General features: G+C 43.3%; 1 protein-coding gene across 2 annotated transcripts in view; it reads left to right on the plus strand.

Moving 5' to 3' along the window:
• The first annotated feature begins 399 nt into the window (after window positions 1-399).
• Window positions 400-17124, plus strand: part of DAB1 (DAB adaptor protein 1) — a 467469-nt gene continuing 450744 nt past the window's right edge. The window contains exon 1 of one of the 2 annotated variants that reach the window (XM_075759288.1): window positions 400-574. The gene's annotated coding sequence lies outside the window, so the exon portion shown is untranslated. The remainder of the gene's footprint in view (window positions 575-17124) is intronic. The other variant, XM_075759286.1, reaches the window with a different exon arrangement.

The following is a 17124-nucleotide window of genomic DNA, read 5'->3' on the forward strand; positions in this document are numbered from 1 at the left end:
TGTGCGCTGGAATGACTTTCTTCAGCTTTCTCTCACATAACCCACCGGCCCTTGGGGCAGAAGGAAGAGGCAGCAGCCTGGGGAGTGGATGACGGGGAGAGGAGGTATAGGAAAGTGGGTGCCGCGGGTCGGTGGGGTTCAGGGACGGTGCGGGCGGACAGCGAGTTGGAAGCCGCAGAGCCCCGAGAAAGAAGGCCGGGGGCAGGGCCGAGCGGCGGTTTGGGGGGGCCGGTACTGCTGGGCGGGAGGGGGGGACCCGCCGGGCGCCGCCTCCTGCTCCCGGGCCGGGCGGGGCGGGGGGCTCCCAGGCGCGGGTGCGCCGCGCCCCGCTATTAGGGGGAATGCGGTAGCGCGGTGGCTGCAGGGGACCGGCGCTGCCGCCGCTGCCGAGGGGCTGCCGCTGCGCGGAGAGCGCCGCGGATTTGCTCGCTGGGGAGCCGCGTCCGCCGGCGCAGGTTCCGCGCCCAGCAGCGGGAGCGCAGGGAAGGGAAGGGGGCGCAGCACCCCCCCCCCCCGCCCCCCCGCCGCCAGAGGAGGATGAGCGGGACCCTGCGGGGAGCGGCGCCGGCTGCAGGTAGGAGGCGGCGGCGGGGAGCCGCGGAGCCAACCGCGGGGCTGCGCGGGGGCGGCCGCGGCCCTGCGCGGGGGGAGTCGCCCGTGGCCTCCTCGATTCCACACGCCCCCCCCCCCCCCCGCCCTTCCTCCGCGCTGCCGCCTTGCGCAGGTGTGTGTGTGTGTGAGGGGGGGGGGGGATCCTGGCTTTCCGCGGGAGCCAGTGCCGCTGCCGGGTCGGCCGCGCCCGCGTAACTGGGTGCGGAGGGAAAGGCGCGGAGCGGCGGCGGCGGACTTCGGCGCAAAGTTTTGGCTGCCGGGAGGGAGGCGCTGGCGCGGCGCGGCGGGCGGCAGCGGAGGAGCCGCCGAGGAGGCGGGGAGGGATGCCCGGCCAGCCCGGTGCCTCCTCGTCTGCCAGCCGGGGCGAAGTCGGCGAGAACTGCGCGATTGGGACGTGCGGGCGGGGAGATGCGAACCGCGGCTCTGCTCGGAGAACCCGCTGTGTCGGTGGCGTGTGGAATAATTTAACACTTCCAGAGGCGGGCAAAGGCAACTTAGAGCTGTAGCGAGCATCTTCGCGACCGTAGTGGGAATGAACGTGAGACACCGGTTTCTTTCTTATTTCTCTGTGCGTGTGACTCTTTAGCAGGGTTTTCTTTCCATCCACCTATGCGCAGCCTGGAAGGAGCAACTTGAACCAGCTGTCCCCTGTTGGTTTAATATTTGCAACCCGAATAAATATTTTGTTGCCCTTCAGCCTTTTTCTCAACGCCTTCTTGTAATGTAGATGATTAATCAGTTAGGTTAGTGGCCAATTAGGCATAACCTTGTAGGAAAATAATTATGCGAGGATATATGAGGTTTGACTAGTGATGTGATACAGTATACACCCAGGTTTTAGTAGCTGTTTCCCAATGTGTGTGCTCTTGATTTCGAATGGAAATCAAAGTGTAATGACAAATACGTTGTTACTTCCAATGGAAGAGTATAATTTTCTTTGCCAGTGAAATATATGGTAGCTTTAAAGTAAAATGGGGGGGGAGGGGGTATCGAGAGGAGAGAGAGGGGCTGTTTTTTGTGGTCAGTCACAAAATGTTTTTCTCCCTTTTAAATATGGGCTTTCTAGTGCTGCTGGTTGCTTTGAGTGTTTGGTTTGGAGAAATGAATTTCATTTTGGTGCCCTAGGAGTTTCATGAGAAGAGGTGCACTGCTATGTCTTCTGAGGATAGTCGTTTTAACTGATCCTGTTAAATAATGCTATTATTAAATGAGTGCAAATTGAAGCAAATGTATTTTTCATTGCCCACAAGTTGTGTTTCTGAGCTAAATTTCTTTTCGTGACTAGAGAGGCTTTTGCACTGCAGTATTACAATACAGCCATATTAAAAAGGTCCTTGGAGCAAATAACCCTCTAATGCTGCAGCTATGTTTTCAGTAGACTTCAGTAGTTCTATGCGAAATAATTATGTTGGATTTAAGCAATCTGGGCTGAATTGATTGTGCTTTTTAAATTGTGATCTTAAATTGCTTGTAGGTATTCATGTGGTTGGTGAATCTAAACTCAAAATCTAAAAAAAAGGAAAAGCTTCAAACCCAAAGCTTTAATTTGAATTAAATAATTTTTCTCTCTCTTTTTTGCAACAGGTTCTTCTGGTCTCTTTTTTTTTTTCCTTCCCCTTCTTCCTTTAATTGACAGTGAGGTCTCCTGCTTGACTGTATTTCCTTAACTAAGTAGAGTGCAGTGGTACATGGTATCATCATTCTCTTCTGTGTATGGTTTATTCTATCTGTGATGCTGCAAGGAATGAAGGCAAGGAAAACTAGAGATAAAAGGGAAGAAGATTCCTGAGGCTGATGGTCTTGGCAGTTTTGGGGATGAAGGTTTATTCGGAGGAACCCAAACACATTTTACATGGTGCTTTCTGTGGGGTATAATGCTGAAATCACAGCACAGGTCAGCATGTATCCTTCAGCGATCTCGCACTAAATTCTCTGATGCGTACTTGGAAGGTGTGAAAAGCAGACGTGGAACTAAGCTGCTTACCTTCTAATGTCAATATTTGGTGCTAAAAATTTAATTTTGAGTGGAAGACAAGCGGGTTGCTTACTTCTCTTTAGCTGCAGCTCGTCATTACTGTTTTTTGTTTGCTCTAGTAAACAAACACGTATCTCTTAAAATTGAATTAAATATATAAACTGCTTGAGCCAGGGAGAGGAGAGAGAATGACTCTGGCTTAAATAATAAATAAATAAAAAAATCATGCCCCTGACTGGCTGAAGTGCAGCTTTGGCCTGATCACTCGAGCAGTGCTCCGAGCAAACCCTCTGTGTCCAGCACCCTTCTCCTGGATTGGAGGATGGAAGTGCTTGGGGTGACTTGCAGGGTGACGCCTGCTTGACTGACAGACGCTTATTGCAGAGCGGCACCCGGTGCTCTCTAATTTTGCCTCTGTAATGATTTCCTCCAGCAAGCTGACAGAGAATTAAAATGTTTACAGTCAGGTTTTGGAAGGGTTCATCAGGATGCAGAGGGGAGGGAAATCCTTCCATTTTTAGATCTCTCTAATCCCAAGCTTCTGTTCTTGTAGTCATGCTAATTTTTTTATTGATTGTTGTGGCAGTGACTACTGTGTTTCAGAGCGCAGTAATGCTAACATCTCCACTCCAAATACAGTAGAGTAGTCTTAAAAAAAAAAATGCGAGCAGGAAGGAGGGAGTGGCTGAAAGACATCTTACTCCAGTCTTTTTTTCAGGTTGTTCATGAAACTGAGGCCATTGATGAACAGTTGTACAATTTTGAAATTATATTTCAGTGAGAGGACTAAGCTTTAAATCCTGTGTTTACTGTAGAAATGCCAGGTAATCTTAAGCACTACTTACCATAAGGATGAACACTTCAGTGTTCTCCAGCTCAAGCCCATTACTCTGCTGGAACAAAACTATGGGAACAGATGAGTATTAGTTGAGGAAGGGTGTCAGTTCCCATGTTGATGTCAACCTTTGTGTGCAGAAGGAGCCAAACTGGAGTCAAGACTGGTACTCAGAATGACAGTAAATGAGCAGCAGAAGATTGAGTCAGTCACTTCTGATGATCAGCTTTCTCCTTACCAACTTTGTATGTGTGCTGCAGATCAAGAACATAGTCTGTTTTTCTTTAACCATCTGATTCTGAGATAAAATTCCTTTACAGATCCATCTGTGCTCATCAGATGAGCGTAAGTCATGCTTATGCCCGATATTCACCCTCTGGTACCAACCTTTAGTTTCACCACTCATTTCCGTACCTTAGTACTGGGAGCATTTCCCAGTAGGGTGCTATTGGGGGTCCCACATCGCCTCCTTCCACGCTTTGTGTAGGGAAGTAAGCGTGACGTTGCAGCTAACCCAGCCTGGAGCTGGCAAATACGGATGCTTTCACAGTGACACCTATTAAGTGAATTCACTGTTTACAAGGGGGAAAGGAGAAGGGATATGATACTCATGAGGAAATCCTGAAATGAGTATATTCTCTGTGTTCCCCATTCATCTGACTGCAGGCTGCCTACAGTTGCTCTGTTGGATTTTTAAGGATGTCCTTCTGCTGTCAGAGCTCTAAAGAACGAAATAGGTGGCATGTCTGTGGTTTTACGCCTTACCAGGGATGCAGAAGCAGGCTGGAAATGTAAACGAGCAATTCTCAACTGTTGCTAAGAGTCCTTGGAAGAGGGAATGAGAACTATTCTTTTGAGTAACCTGGATAACAGATGGAAATGACCCTTTACGAAGTGTCTATAAAACAGCATGTTGGATAAAATGGTCTTATTACAGGAAGTGCAGAGGGCGAAAAACCTAAGCAGTCTTGACAATCGTTTTGGGATTGTTGTACAAGAAAATCAAAGGCTTGTCAGTTTTTGCTTTTATGCACATAAATCACCTTTGCTCCTCCTGTTTCGTAAAATGCATTGGGTCAGGACTTTTCAGTTTGCTTCCATAGTATTTTGAGTACTTACAGTAGTGTACATGTAACAAACAACAGGAGATTCATATTTCACAGCACTTTCATTTTTCATCCATATGCCAAGTTAAAGAACCTCCAACTTTCCTTTAAAATAGTGTGAAGATTGTGCAAGCCAGTTAAAAGCGAGGAGAATACGTTCCGATATTCCTGTTTTATATCCACAGATTGATGCATTCAACAGCCAACTTCTTTGATTCTTGCAACAATTAAACATGAGTGACATAGTGGAAAAATACCGAATGAATATTTACTCCTGTTTTAATGTAGCAGAGTTCTGTTGAAGTCAAAGCAGCCGCATCTGGTTCCTTAAGCTGAGGATACGGCTCAGCAGAGGACTTTTCTACCTGGTAGGAGGCTGGGTTTGGTACCCCTACCATTCTTTACGGGGCAATATTTAGAAGAAAAAAAAAAAATCTTATGAACATCAGTGGGATTTCTTATTTGAAAAGTTAAATACTCCTCAGTGAGAGGTGAGGGTATTACTCTGGCTCACAGAGCATTTTCTCTGACTGATGTATAAAAAATGTACGTTGGGATTGCCCAACACTGATAATTCACGCACCTCTGGAGTGGAATACAGCAGCCATTCTGGGCTAGAAACATTATGCAGGAGGGGTTTGGGGAAGAGAAATGAAGAAAAACTAATTCAATTGAAACTGCAAGGGGAATTTAGGAAGCAGAATGCAATTATCCAAGTTGGATATTGGCCAGGACATGTTAGTTAACATTTTTACTCTTGCAAGAATTGTCATGGGATCTTTAATGACGATGAATGGTCAGGGCTCTATTTTACATCTCATTTGAAAACTTGAACTTTCACTTCATCATGGGGATGAAGTGAATGCTTTACCTTCCTTCAGGATATGTTGCTTTGGTCAATGTGCTTTCTTCTCCATGGGCCTGAGGCTCTCCGGGCACACCTGCCTTGCAGCTACACGTATCCAAGGGTTTTCTTCACTTTGAGCTGCTAAACCAAAAGAAAATCCAGACACTCAGCATTACTTGATGTTTCCTTTCTACTTAGCTTCTTTTTTGTGGAGGGGTAGGTAAAGGTAGTCTGACCCCATCACTCCTCCCTTCCCTTAAATTTTGTCATGTTAGCTGTAATCTCTTTGCATGCATATTGTTAGTTGCAGGTTCTTCTGAACCATGTCAACCCTGGTTGTCATGGTTGAGTGTTATGTGACATGGTGCACCCTGGTAACTCCAGGTGGTCTTTGTAGTGGATTGTGTCAATGCATGGAAGTTACTTGTTTCAGGGACTAATAAGGCATTTTTTGCAAGACCACACATCAAAGCTCAGTTCTGATTTAGAGAACTACCATCTTCCTATGGAGAAGTCCCCTTTCACTTCAAGTTGGCCACGGCGTATTTCCCTCTCCTTCTAGTACGCTGGTTCTTGCCCCTGTTTTATGAGGACCAGTGGATGGAAGAATCACCTGTCAGTAGTAAAGAGATGATAAATCTTACTGAAACTGGCGTTTCAGGAGGAAGGAGTTGATGTGTAAAATATTTTCTTCTCTATAATGACAATTTTCCTTTTAGCTATCTGAACTTGAATCTTTTCAAAAAAGCACTTTTTTTAAGAAGTCTTTGTCCAGTTCAGAGTGTGTTTTAATATCAGTACACTTTGGTACTCAGGCTAGAATAGCAGTAGGATGGCAGTATGTTTCTTGGGGGGAGAAGAGGCTTCGTGTTATTTTGGAGGTTTAAGATGGCGCTTTTGTTGTGATTCAGTCAAAATATGGTTCTGGGAACTTGGAGGATTGCTCTGTACCTACTGAGCTACCTTTTAGTCAGTTTATCAAGGTGCTTGCAGTCTATCTTAGAAGTCATGAAGCAGTGGTAGATGCTGAGAGATAAAACTAGATCTGTATCCAGACTTTAGTATATAATTTTATTAACAAAATATGAAGAGCAATGTAATAGTAGACCCTTTTTTTCTTTCCTATTGGAAGACCTGTCCTGATACTTTGTTTTCTTGCAAGCTGAAACATGAGGAGGCTATGCTTCTAAGCTACCTATGTCACTGATACTCATGTGCAACACAGATAATTAAAAGATAACAGGGTTAATACTCTCCTTACAGCAAAGATTTTTTGCTGTTTATGTAGAAATTTCCCTCAAAACTCTCATGATAACATCAATGTCAATAATTTAGAAACTGTTTCAAAATCACTTAAAATATATGTAATGTATAAAGTGATACCTTTTGCATCCAAGGATTTCCCTTCTATGTTTTCATGTATCTGTGGACAGTTTAGATTGTTTTGTAGTCTATGGAAGGATGGGTAAAGCTGGTATCTGCATCTGTCATGGTTTTACCCCAGCCAGCAGCTGAGCACCACGCAGCCGCTCGTTCACTCCCCCCCCATCGGGATGGGGAAGAGAATTGGAAGAGTTAAAGTGAGAAAACTCGTGGGTTGAGATAAAGACAGTTTAATAGGTAAAGCAAAAGCCGCGCGCACAAGCAGAGCAAAGCAAGGAATTCATTCCCCACTTCCCATGGGCAGGCAGGTGTTCAGCCATCCCCAGGAAAGCAGGGCTCCGTCACGCGTAACGGTTACTTGGGAAGACAAACGCCATTGCTCCGAACGTGGCCCCCCCCGCTTCCCCCAAGCTCCTTATAAACTGAGCATGACGTCATACAGTATGGAATATCCCTTTGGTCAGTCTGGGTCGCCTGTCCTGTCTGTGTCTCCTCCCAACTTCTTGTGCACCCCCAGCCATCCCGCTGGCAGGGCAGTGCAAGAAGCAGAAAAGGCCTTGGCCCCGTGTAAACACTGCTCAACAATAGGTCCATAGAACAAAAACATCTCTCTATTATCAATGCTGTCTCCAGCACAAATCCAAAACATATCCCCACACTAGCTACTGTGAAGAAAAATCAATCCTCTCAGCTGAAACCAGGACAGCATCCACGTGTCGTCTTGGTTAAAAGTAAAGAGCTGACCACTCCAAGCTGTGTTACGCAGACTTCTGGTGCACTTTCTACAGAATTTGTGGGGTTTCACAGGGACAGTCCTGAGTGCCAGGGAGAGTCTCATCATTCTGTTACCGTCTGTCAGAGTTGCCTTAACATTCAGATGGGTCTTAATTACGCTGATTTCCTCTTAGGCTGTGTATCAAAATCCCAACTCGAAGCTTTTTAAGATGTTCAGAGTATGTGGAATGTAATGGTAAGGAACAAAATGAATCTTCGTCATCATCCAGTAGCCTCGGAGGAAACTACTCTTCCTTATCTCTGTAAAATAACAATGTCTTTGGTCCAAGGCTTCTTAGATGACTGTGTGAGGCCAGATTTTGTCCGTCATAAATAAAGTGAATGGGCTTAGGGACTTCACATGTAAATAAAGTGCCCATTCCATCTGCCTCTGTGTGGCTTGACCCACAAAATAACAACAAACGCTTCTACTGCTTGAAAGAATTTGATGAATATATTATGTTGGCCAGGTGTAAAGCTGTGATCTGTGACATTTCATGCCTCATGTGGGCATTATGCTGTCATGCGGCACAGTGGGCTGCATTAATAGAGTCTTTGGGGATAAAGAGAGAGAGAATATGGACAGAAGCTGTTGTTAGGCAAAATAAATTATAGAGTAGCTCATCCCGTGTGAGAAGGATTGTGAGTGATGTAGTTTCAAACATCATTTTTTCAGTAATTGTGCTGTTTGAATTGTGACCTACTTTAATAACATTCTATCATTTTTAATATTTCTTTATTCATTACATTTTATACACACTCAGGTGGTTTACTGCAAGCTGTGTGGAAATTACAATGAAGGTCAAGTGCTCTTTGTGAAGATAACTTATTACTGAAAATATTAACTTGTTGTCATTATTGTTTTCCAACGTGAAATTTTATTTGTCTGGTGGATGAAGAGATGATGTCGGGCTTGTGTTAAAGTGTGTGATTACTGTCAGTAGACCAAAGTCCCTCCAGTCATAGGTCTGAGACATACATGATCACTGAACAAGTCTCACTTTAAATTGATTTATTTTCCCTACAGTGTTAAGCTGGTACAGGCCCTTATCGAAAACAACATCTTTCAGATTAGGACTGGCTTATATAGATTTAACATTTAAACGCCTTCAGTTAGCTGAAGCTAAACTGAAAATTGCGACTTTACTATTGAAATAACCATGTCTACGCATGGTTTTGCAGCCTTTCAAATGAGCTTACATTCATGCTTTAAATTATATCAGTTCAATATTTTTCATGTGGAAAAGGCTTCGTGGCTTGGTCCACAGGAGGACTGCGTGGAGTTGGAGTCAAGCCTTGGTTAGGGTTGAGAGTATGCTCTTTATTGCAAATGGTGGTGTCACTTCAGTTAAATCACAAGTTCTCTACAGCAGTTATCCATACAAAGGTCCTTCCAACAGTTGCCCCATGGTTAGCGGACATGTAACTTGTATGCCAGAGTTTGGAGAAATGTGTCCTGGGATCAGGACATCAGGATCACCAGCTTCTCAAATCATAATCCCACTGTGGTGCAGCATGTGTGTTACTTGGCTTAGAGCAATGAAAAGGCATACCGCTGGAAAAAAAGAAAGCTTTCAGCATCCCTGCTATCTTTACAAAGCGTAACAGACATGTTGGTTACTAATGCATCATTTCTTACACATTATCGAAATAGAGTAGTTTTATGTAAAGGTCAGCTGTGCTTAGTGTCTAAAATGTTCCAGTTTTTATTATGCGTATTTGAGGCTCCTCTTAGGAATCAAGTATAAAAAGCGTAGAGAGAAAACAAAAGGGTTACAGTGACTATTCACCATTTTGGCTGTTGCAGCAAGTCGGGGGTTAAAGTGTTACCGTCTTTTTCCTTGGGTGACCAAAATTCCAGCCTGCTGGTTTGATGTGTTAGACCTAAAAGTTTCCCTGATCCAAAGCCAGAGAGATCTCAATTTAGAAGTCACCAGCATCTAATTTTCCTTCTGAGCTATGTAATTTGAATTCTATGTAGTCATGTCTTTAATATGGAAGAAAACTGGAGTAATTAGTAAGTATCCTGCTTTTAAAGGTTCTGGACTGCTGTGCTACGTTTGGGTTGGACAAGTAAGTTAGGAAGACAACTGTTTTACAGAAACAGAAGTGTTAGATTTTTAGTTGAATGTCTATTTTCTGAGTGCGATTGGGCTACCCTTGACGAAGATTTCATGTCCCCTCAGCTTAAAAAAGAGTAGTGGAACAGGAGAAGGTTAGCCCAGAAAAGAGAGCATTTATGATAGAGACCTATTAAAACCATATGGAGAACTGAATAAGGAATTGTCTTTTCTCCAATAAATTAAGTGAAGGCCATCATATGACATGAGCAAGCAGCAGATACAGAACTAGTAAGACCCTTTACACAAGGTGGTGTTACTCAGGAAAGTTTACTGCCTTGGGATGCTGTAGGTGCTAAAAGCTTATATAGACCAAACAATTGCCTGGAAAAGGTTGTGGTAGAACTGGGGACTATTGCATGGGGTGATAGCGCTTCTGGCGTAGAAATGCCAGGTTCACAAATGTCTGGAGGCTGGAAATGTGTTCTGGTGAATTATTGCAATATGTGTCTGCTCTTGGTGACTGCCAAAGAGTCAAGGTTACTGAATACAGGGCCAGCTGGCCTGTTGCTCTGAGCCAGAAGGGCTTTCTTACACGGAGGTGAAGAACTTAGCCAAAAGCCAGTGCAGGACAGTACACCATCTCCTCTTCCCTCCTGTCATCTGGATCTCTCTTGAGTTAAAGCTGTTTGAGCTGGACTAGAGCATGGGAGGTGGTAGAAGTTCTTTTTAAGAGACAGGCATCGGTGTGGTAGGAAAGGTGTAAAGTTCTAGCAAGGCACTCAGTGTTGCAAACATGTAGAAAACTGAAGTAATTCCTTGTGCACGTGATTTATTTTGCTGTAGTTTTAACCAATGACTTTGGTTTAAGCCTGTTATTTCACTTATTTGGTGATACGTGCTCTACCCTTGCTGTTTGATAGTGTAATGACCTGTCTGTTGGGAGTTGCTTGTTCTTTGCGAATACTTGTGTTATATATATCTGTACAGCTGTAAGAAGCTTGTAAAATGACCCAGCAGAATTTTGAATGTATATATTAAAAAAAAAAAGTGTCCTGGTATAAAGTGTTGAAATGAGCAATTGGAAAGTGAATGTGCCCCCTGAAAGGAGAGCAAGGACGGATGAGGCTTGCAGAGGAGACATGCTGTGTATCAGCACGAAGAACAAGTGAATCACTTCAAAGACAGGTCAGTCCTACTCTTCCAACCTATTTCTCCACAGGCTGTGAATGTGCTGGTTGTGGTAATGGATGCTGGTCTATCCTGAGCACCAGAAGTTGAAGTAAGATGATTCATGTGCAGCTTTGTCAAACAACCATTCCAGGTTCTGACTTAGTCTTTAAAACTTAACCTTTTCAGTTTAAAAATCCTGTGAATGTAAACAGGCTGTGCTTTTTTGAGTTTAGAAACCATTATATTGCATTTAGGTCATAATTAAAGCTTTGTTCCAAGCTCATGAGATGGAGACTCCAATTCATTTTCATTGGAAGTGGAGAATCTTGGGTAATTGCTTGACCTCAGGAATCAGGGCTTAAGAACAACACTAAATATCATGAGACTTGTGATAAAATCTTAAGAGTGGGCAAGACTATATAAGCCACTGATCAGCTATCAGATTGTAATTAGGTTTGATCATTATCAGCTTGAGCCAGATTTGCACAGGTTACCTAGGCATGGAAAGGCACGTGTTACCAATTCCTCGAGCAACTCAGTCCTCCGATTCAACAGTTCCTCCATCATGGTGATATGGTGTGATCAGGCATTTTTCTCTTTCCTTTGCATTTTTTTCTCTTTCCTTTACAGTTTACTTTGTACCAGCTCAGGTTATCTAGTGCCAAGTCACAGGAGACCAGGCATTCTTCCCATGTGGAGGAATGATCTAGGCTGAATATCACTGTTGGTCCTGGAGGTTGTGGTTTGCCCAGTTCATTCTGATTCTGGAGGCCAAGGAAGTACTTTTAATTCTAAATGGCAGTCTTACTTTGAAATAGATTGTTTTTCTGTGGAAATGCTTGTCTGTTCCTGTAACTTTCTGTATACAAATTTTGAAGAAATAAAATATTAATCATGGTAGGAAGAATGTCACCTTGTGCAGGGTTCTAGGGTACAATGACATTTGTTAGTGGGAGGACCTGAAGTAGTAGAGTTTAGTAATAATTTCACTTAGTACAGGCTCTGCCTTCAGATTATCACTTCAAGTGCAAATACACGGTGGAGTTTACACATGGCAACATTTAAAAAGCAAAGTTCAGATACTGTAATTGTGCAGTGGAGTGGCTTGGAATTATTTAACGAGAGCCATACAAAAAGGTTCCTCTTTCTCTAATTTCATTAATAATGTATTTTGCAGTGGGCTGGAGACATTTGGCTGACAACTTTTCTTGCAGTATGTTGTAGAACAAATCAGTAACCGACTAAAATTTCATCATTGGAATTATGCTGTACATCATGGCTGCTAAGAATTTCACAGTGACAAGGAGATCATATAGCCCTTATTTCAAAAGTAAAAATTAGGGAATGGAATAGCATTTTTTACCTGTCAGCAGACGTCAACAGATAGGAACAGAGATTGGACCAATTGTACTTTTTGAAAGAGAGTGGTGTGTCCATCAAAGCTAGTTAATTCATTCTTTTGATATGTATCCTGATTTATTTCTCCCCCTTTATTGAAGCAGCAGTATGAACACATGCTCACTGACATGGACTTCATTCTTCCAAAGAATTTCACAGGAGCAATTTATGAAACAGCCAGCCTTTTTTGCCAGTGAGATTTCTCTTCCTACTTCTACCTATTAGTTGCAAACATCATATTTTACCTTGCAAATGTCGGATGCTGGCTCTCTAGTTCTGTTCACCTTTGCTTCCCCTGCAGCTCCCACATCTGATTGGGTTCTCGGCTCCGCAGTTGCCTGGCTAACTTGCTTTCTGCCTCATTTACTCCCCAATGACTGCTGAACGACGTTCCCTGAATTCAGGACCAGCACAACTTTGCGACTGGCTGCTCAGGATGCTGCAGCAGCAGTGTGTTTAGTGACTTCTCTTTAAAGATGTATAGCCGTACATCTTTTGAATCGTAAAGCTAAATTTCATTAGCTTCACTGGAAGGAAGGAATGAACACTGGAGAAAAAAATATACCACTGAGGCTACTGTAAGAAATTCTGGCTAAATGATTCAGCATAGTGGAGCTAGTGCTGAGTACAGTTAAGTATCAGTACGCTCACTGTATGCTTTTTCTGAAGCTAAGGTAGAAATTCATGGTTACCTGAATCCTGAACTTTCATTATGAATGCCAAACCCAGCCACATGTTGAGTCACTTGTGTTGTTTAGTACTTTGCACTTGAAGAAGTGTATGTTGAGGTTTCGGAGAGGCTTACATTGGGTTAAGACTTTCTTTAGAGTGAACCTAAGGCAAGTTGAGACCACTGGCAGTCCCACTGACAGTCTTTCTTCTTAGAGTTTTGGGCTCTTTTCAGCTTGATGCTCACAGCGACACTGAACACAAGTTAGAGGTGTGAGCTGTGAGTGCTGTTCCCCATCAGCTGTTTTTTCTCTGTGCAATGTTGTGTATTTGGTCCTTGGTGGCTCAGAAGTGAAAGTCTTGGACTGATTCCCTCCTCACAGGTACACCTGCATCTTTGTGGGCCCTCATTAATCTGGTGCTTGCTGACTTTAAACCTGTGGAAAGATGAACAAGAGTGTGAGTGTGAGGTTTTCTTGGAGTTTTTTGTGAAGGCTCTGCTCAGGCGGGGTTGAGTCTTTTTCAGTGGAGACATATGGGCAGATGGTGGTGGTGGTTTTCCAGTTGCTTATTTGTAACATCTTTCTTCTGTCATATTCTGTCATATCTGGAAGTGTTTAAGACCAGGTTGGATGAGGCTTTGGGTGATGTGGTCTAGTGGAGGGTGTCCCTGCCCGCAGCAGGGGAGTTGGAACTAGATGATCTTTGAGGTCCCTTCCAACCCAAACCATTCTATGGTTTAAGTCCCTTTTTAAAACCCTGGATGGGAGTGTCCTGGCTCTCTGGAAGTTCAGGGAGAGCACTGTGATTGCCTGCCTTGTGTCTTAACAAAGAACCTTCTTTATGTGTACATCTCACCTACTGTCTTGAATGATTTCCCACCTAACTAAAAGTTCTGTGTCTGGTTTCAGAATCCCAGTTTTCTAAATGTTGGAAAGTAACTGGTATTTTTTCCTTAAAGGTCCTGTAAATACCATGCTAACAGGAAAGAAACAAAATGCTACATAAACTCAAGTAATTTTGACTTAATTCCTTAGCTAATTGGACCGGCTAATAAAGTAAAATTGGGATGGAGATAGGGCATTCATGCACTTTGCTGTATTCTGCAGACATCTGATTTATAATTTTAATGTTGGTTATCTTATAGGTAGCATGTTATTTTTAGAGATCAGCATTGAAGCTGGATAGCTGCTTGTGCATATTTTGAGGAAGGGAGAGACAAGAGAACTGGACATCGATCTTATTTTTTGTTTTTCTTTTGAAGGAGGCTGAATTTGAGACAAACTTGGCACTGCTCCATAGCAGAGGAACTTGCAGTGATGCTGCAGTTTTGTTGGTGCCACTGCAGACACAAAGGCTAAAACAAATCAAAATGAACTGAGAGGAGCAGATGGGGCACGTGAGAAGTTGGGAAATCATTCAAAGTGTTAGACACTGAATGATTTCAATTTTCCCGAGACAAGCGGGTGCTGTGGCACAACATGCCTCTTTTTGACACTCAACACACGTGAGACAGTTTTGGAATAAAAGCTGCATCAGGTGTTCTGTTTCCAAATTTTCCTGCCTGAGGGAGAGTGTTTGTGTTTGGCAAGGATGTCTGTAAGGGGGGTGGGTGGTAAAAACAATCAGAAATCCTTTCAGGTGTTTTGTTGACCACTTGGAGCATAGCGTGTCAGTATGTGCAAACATCCTCCTGAGGCAAAGATGGAAATTTTAGGGATATCACAAGGCATTGGGAGTCAAAGAAGTCAAACATACCTCCTTTCTTTCAAAAATGTCATCTTGATTTTAACGTCCTCCTTAAAAGATACAATTTTCCTGTAGAGTGGGAGTACCCGAAAGAGTAAATAGCTGCCTCACTTTGATAAATCTGAATGTTGGAAATTTGGGTGTCTTCCCACGTGCAAAACCTGGGCAGCGACCCTGGGAATTGTGTCGTGGCTCTGTCTCCCAGTCCTTTCGGTCCTTAGACATGGCTTTGCCTTGCGCTAGCAGTGGATTTTTTTGGGTGATGCCTTACCAGAAGCTCAGGTCACTATGGCATAAGGTTCATGGTTCCCCTGCTTACAGTGTTTAAAAAGCCGCAGTACTAAAAGGCATAGAGAGTGGGGAGAATTGTAATTTTGAGGGTGGAAATTCTAAGGTCTGAACTTGTGTGCTCTGACAGCATCAGCTAAGCTATACTTCATCAATAATGAATCCACAGAAATTCCTCGGAATATGTGACCTCTATTCCTCTGTAACATTGTTCTTCTGTTTAAGAGTCTCCTTTAAGGGATTTGGCTTCTTTTAAAAGTAGGGAAATGAGATATGAAGAATTCTGTTCCCATCCGATAATTGCAGCCTAAACACGATTTTGCAGTATTTATTGTTTATAACTGCGTAAATAGACTGTAGATAATTCATGCTTTAAATGCTGTGAGGCATAGAAAAGTTGGGTGTAGGAAAAATGTGTGTGATATGGCATAGTTCCATTAGAAGGAAAAGGAACTTAAAAAGCAGTTGGATTCTTTCCATCCACCCTACAAAGAAGAAAATTGGTTTGCAGGAAATATAGGTCATGGCACTGTTCTGGCATCTTGATGTTACTGTTTTGTAAGTACAGTATATTGCTAGCAGCACAATTTGGGACTCCCATTAGAGCTGTCACACTTAAAGGCCATTTAATATCCCTTATCTGATCTAATGCACTCCTCACACGGACAAAGAAAATTTAGAAGGTGGTGGGAGTTTGGTGGGGTTTTTGTTCTTTTTTTTTTAAATTAAGTTATTGAAAGCCACTGATGAGACTCTTCCTTCTATTTCACCCAAAAGTCAGTTCAGTCAAGACCCAGGACGTACCATGAATGGGGCAATGGAACTAAATTCTTCTCCCCTCTCCATGGCAAAAGACAGAAGGAAATGAAACCTGGTATTGCTGCGCCACAGGGTTTTACAGATACAAGCTTGTTATTGGAGAAAAGCCTTGGCTTTTTGAGCATGACATTCACCTTTGAATATGAGATTAATCTAATTTCTTTGTCTTAGAAAAGATATTAAAGGCAGCTGTATTCTGTGAGTGGGGCTGTCTATTCTGCGTTCATGTCTAGGACCAGGACAGTGTCAGTGGTGTTTGCAGAACAGGAGAATAAGGAGAACAATATCTCTTTGGGGAGGGGAGGGGAGGTAAAACTGCTCCCATTTTAGAAATTGTGGCACTCAAATGTAGAGAAAGTAAATGATTTTTCTGTGCAGTTGTAAACCACCGGCTACTGTGAACAGTGTAGAGGCAAAGATGAAAACAGAAGGGTGGGCAGGAATTTGGGTGAGGAGCTGTACCTACACTGTGGTTTTTGCTTGCTTGCTTTTGAGGTGTGATGCAGTGGTGTAAGCACCGTGATGTGATTCATCTCCTCAGCCCACAGTGACACTGCTCACTGTCTTCTGTTCTTTGCCTGTCTTCTGGTAAAACAGAAAGAATAACGTTTAGTTTTTCTGGTACAATGCTGTGTGGTAAAGCTTTGAAGAACATGTAAATATATATATTTCAAGTTATTCTGAGATGTTCTTCATGTTCTCCAGCTTTTGTAACCTTGGCTCAACCCTGTAGTGGTATGGACGCAGACAGCCTTCTTGTATCCATCCCACAATACTTCTGTAGTTTTAGAAATTACATGCTGTGTATAAATACACCTGACTTGCTAAAACTGCTTCATACTCACATTTGTTTTCTTTTTAAATGTTTTATCTCAAACGAGACCGGAAGTTAACAAATCCACGGCACTGGATGAAATCAAGGTCAGCCTTGCCTCTCCCTCGCCCTGTCCTATGTTTCCCGGTTGCAGGTACGGGACTCTCAAGCTCATTGTACCAAGGAGGGCTGCAGCAAATCGAACCCCTTTTGTTTCAGTTGAAGTTCCAGCAAGTTATTGCTGCTCAATCTGGATATTTTCCAGCATGACAAAGATAGAAGAATGCAACTACAGATTCTTATTGCTACCCCAATGTATTTCCAGTGTGGTGTTATTACTTCGGAGTTCATTCGGAACAAACAAAACCAGTGGAGAGCATACTGCTTGTAATGCAGTGCTGCACAGCACGGCTCGCTTGCTGCTGGCTGATGAAATGGCTGAGCTTTGGAATAAGCAGGATCCCAACAGTTTCCTCTACAGCTTGCCTGAAGATTTCCTAAACCCTTAACCACTTTCATTCATTATCTGCTGGTATGCTCGGATAAGAAACAGGCTTTTTTTGAAACAGGCAATCAGGAAAATTTCCTGTGGTGACAAGTTGGTTTTTCTTTTGGGTTGATC

Source organism: Balearica regulorum, chromosome 8 (assembly GCF_011004875.1).
Source record: "Balearica regulorum gibbericeps isolate bBalReg1 chromosome 8, bBalReg1.pri, whole genome shotgun sequence".
NCBI classification, from domain to species: domain Eukaryota; kingdom Metazoa; phylum Chordata; class Aves; order Gruiformes; family Gruidae; genus Balearica; species Balearica regulorum.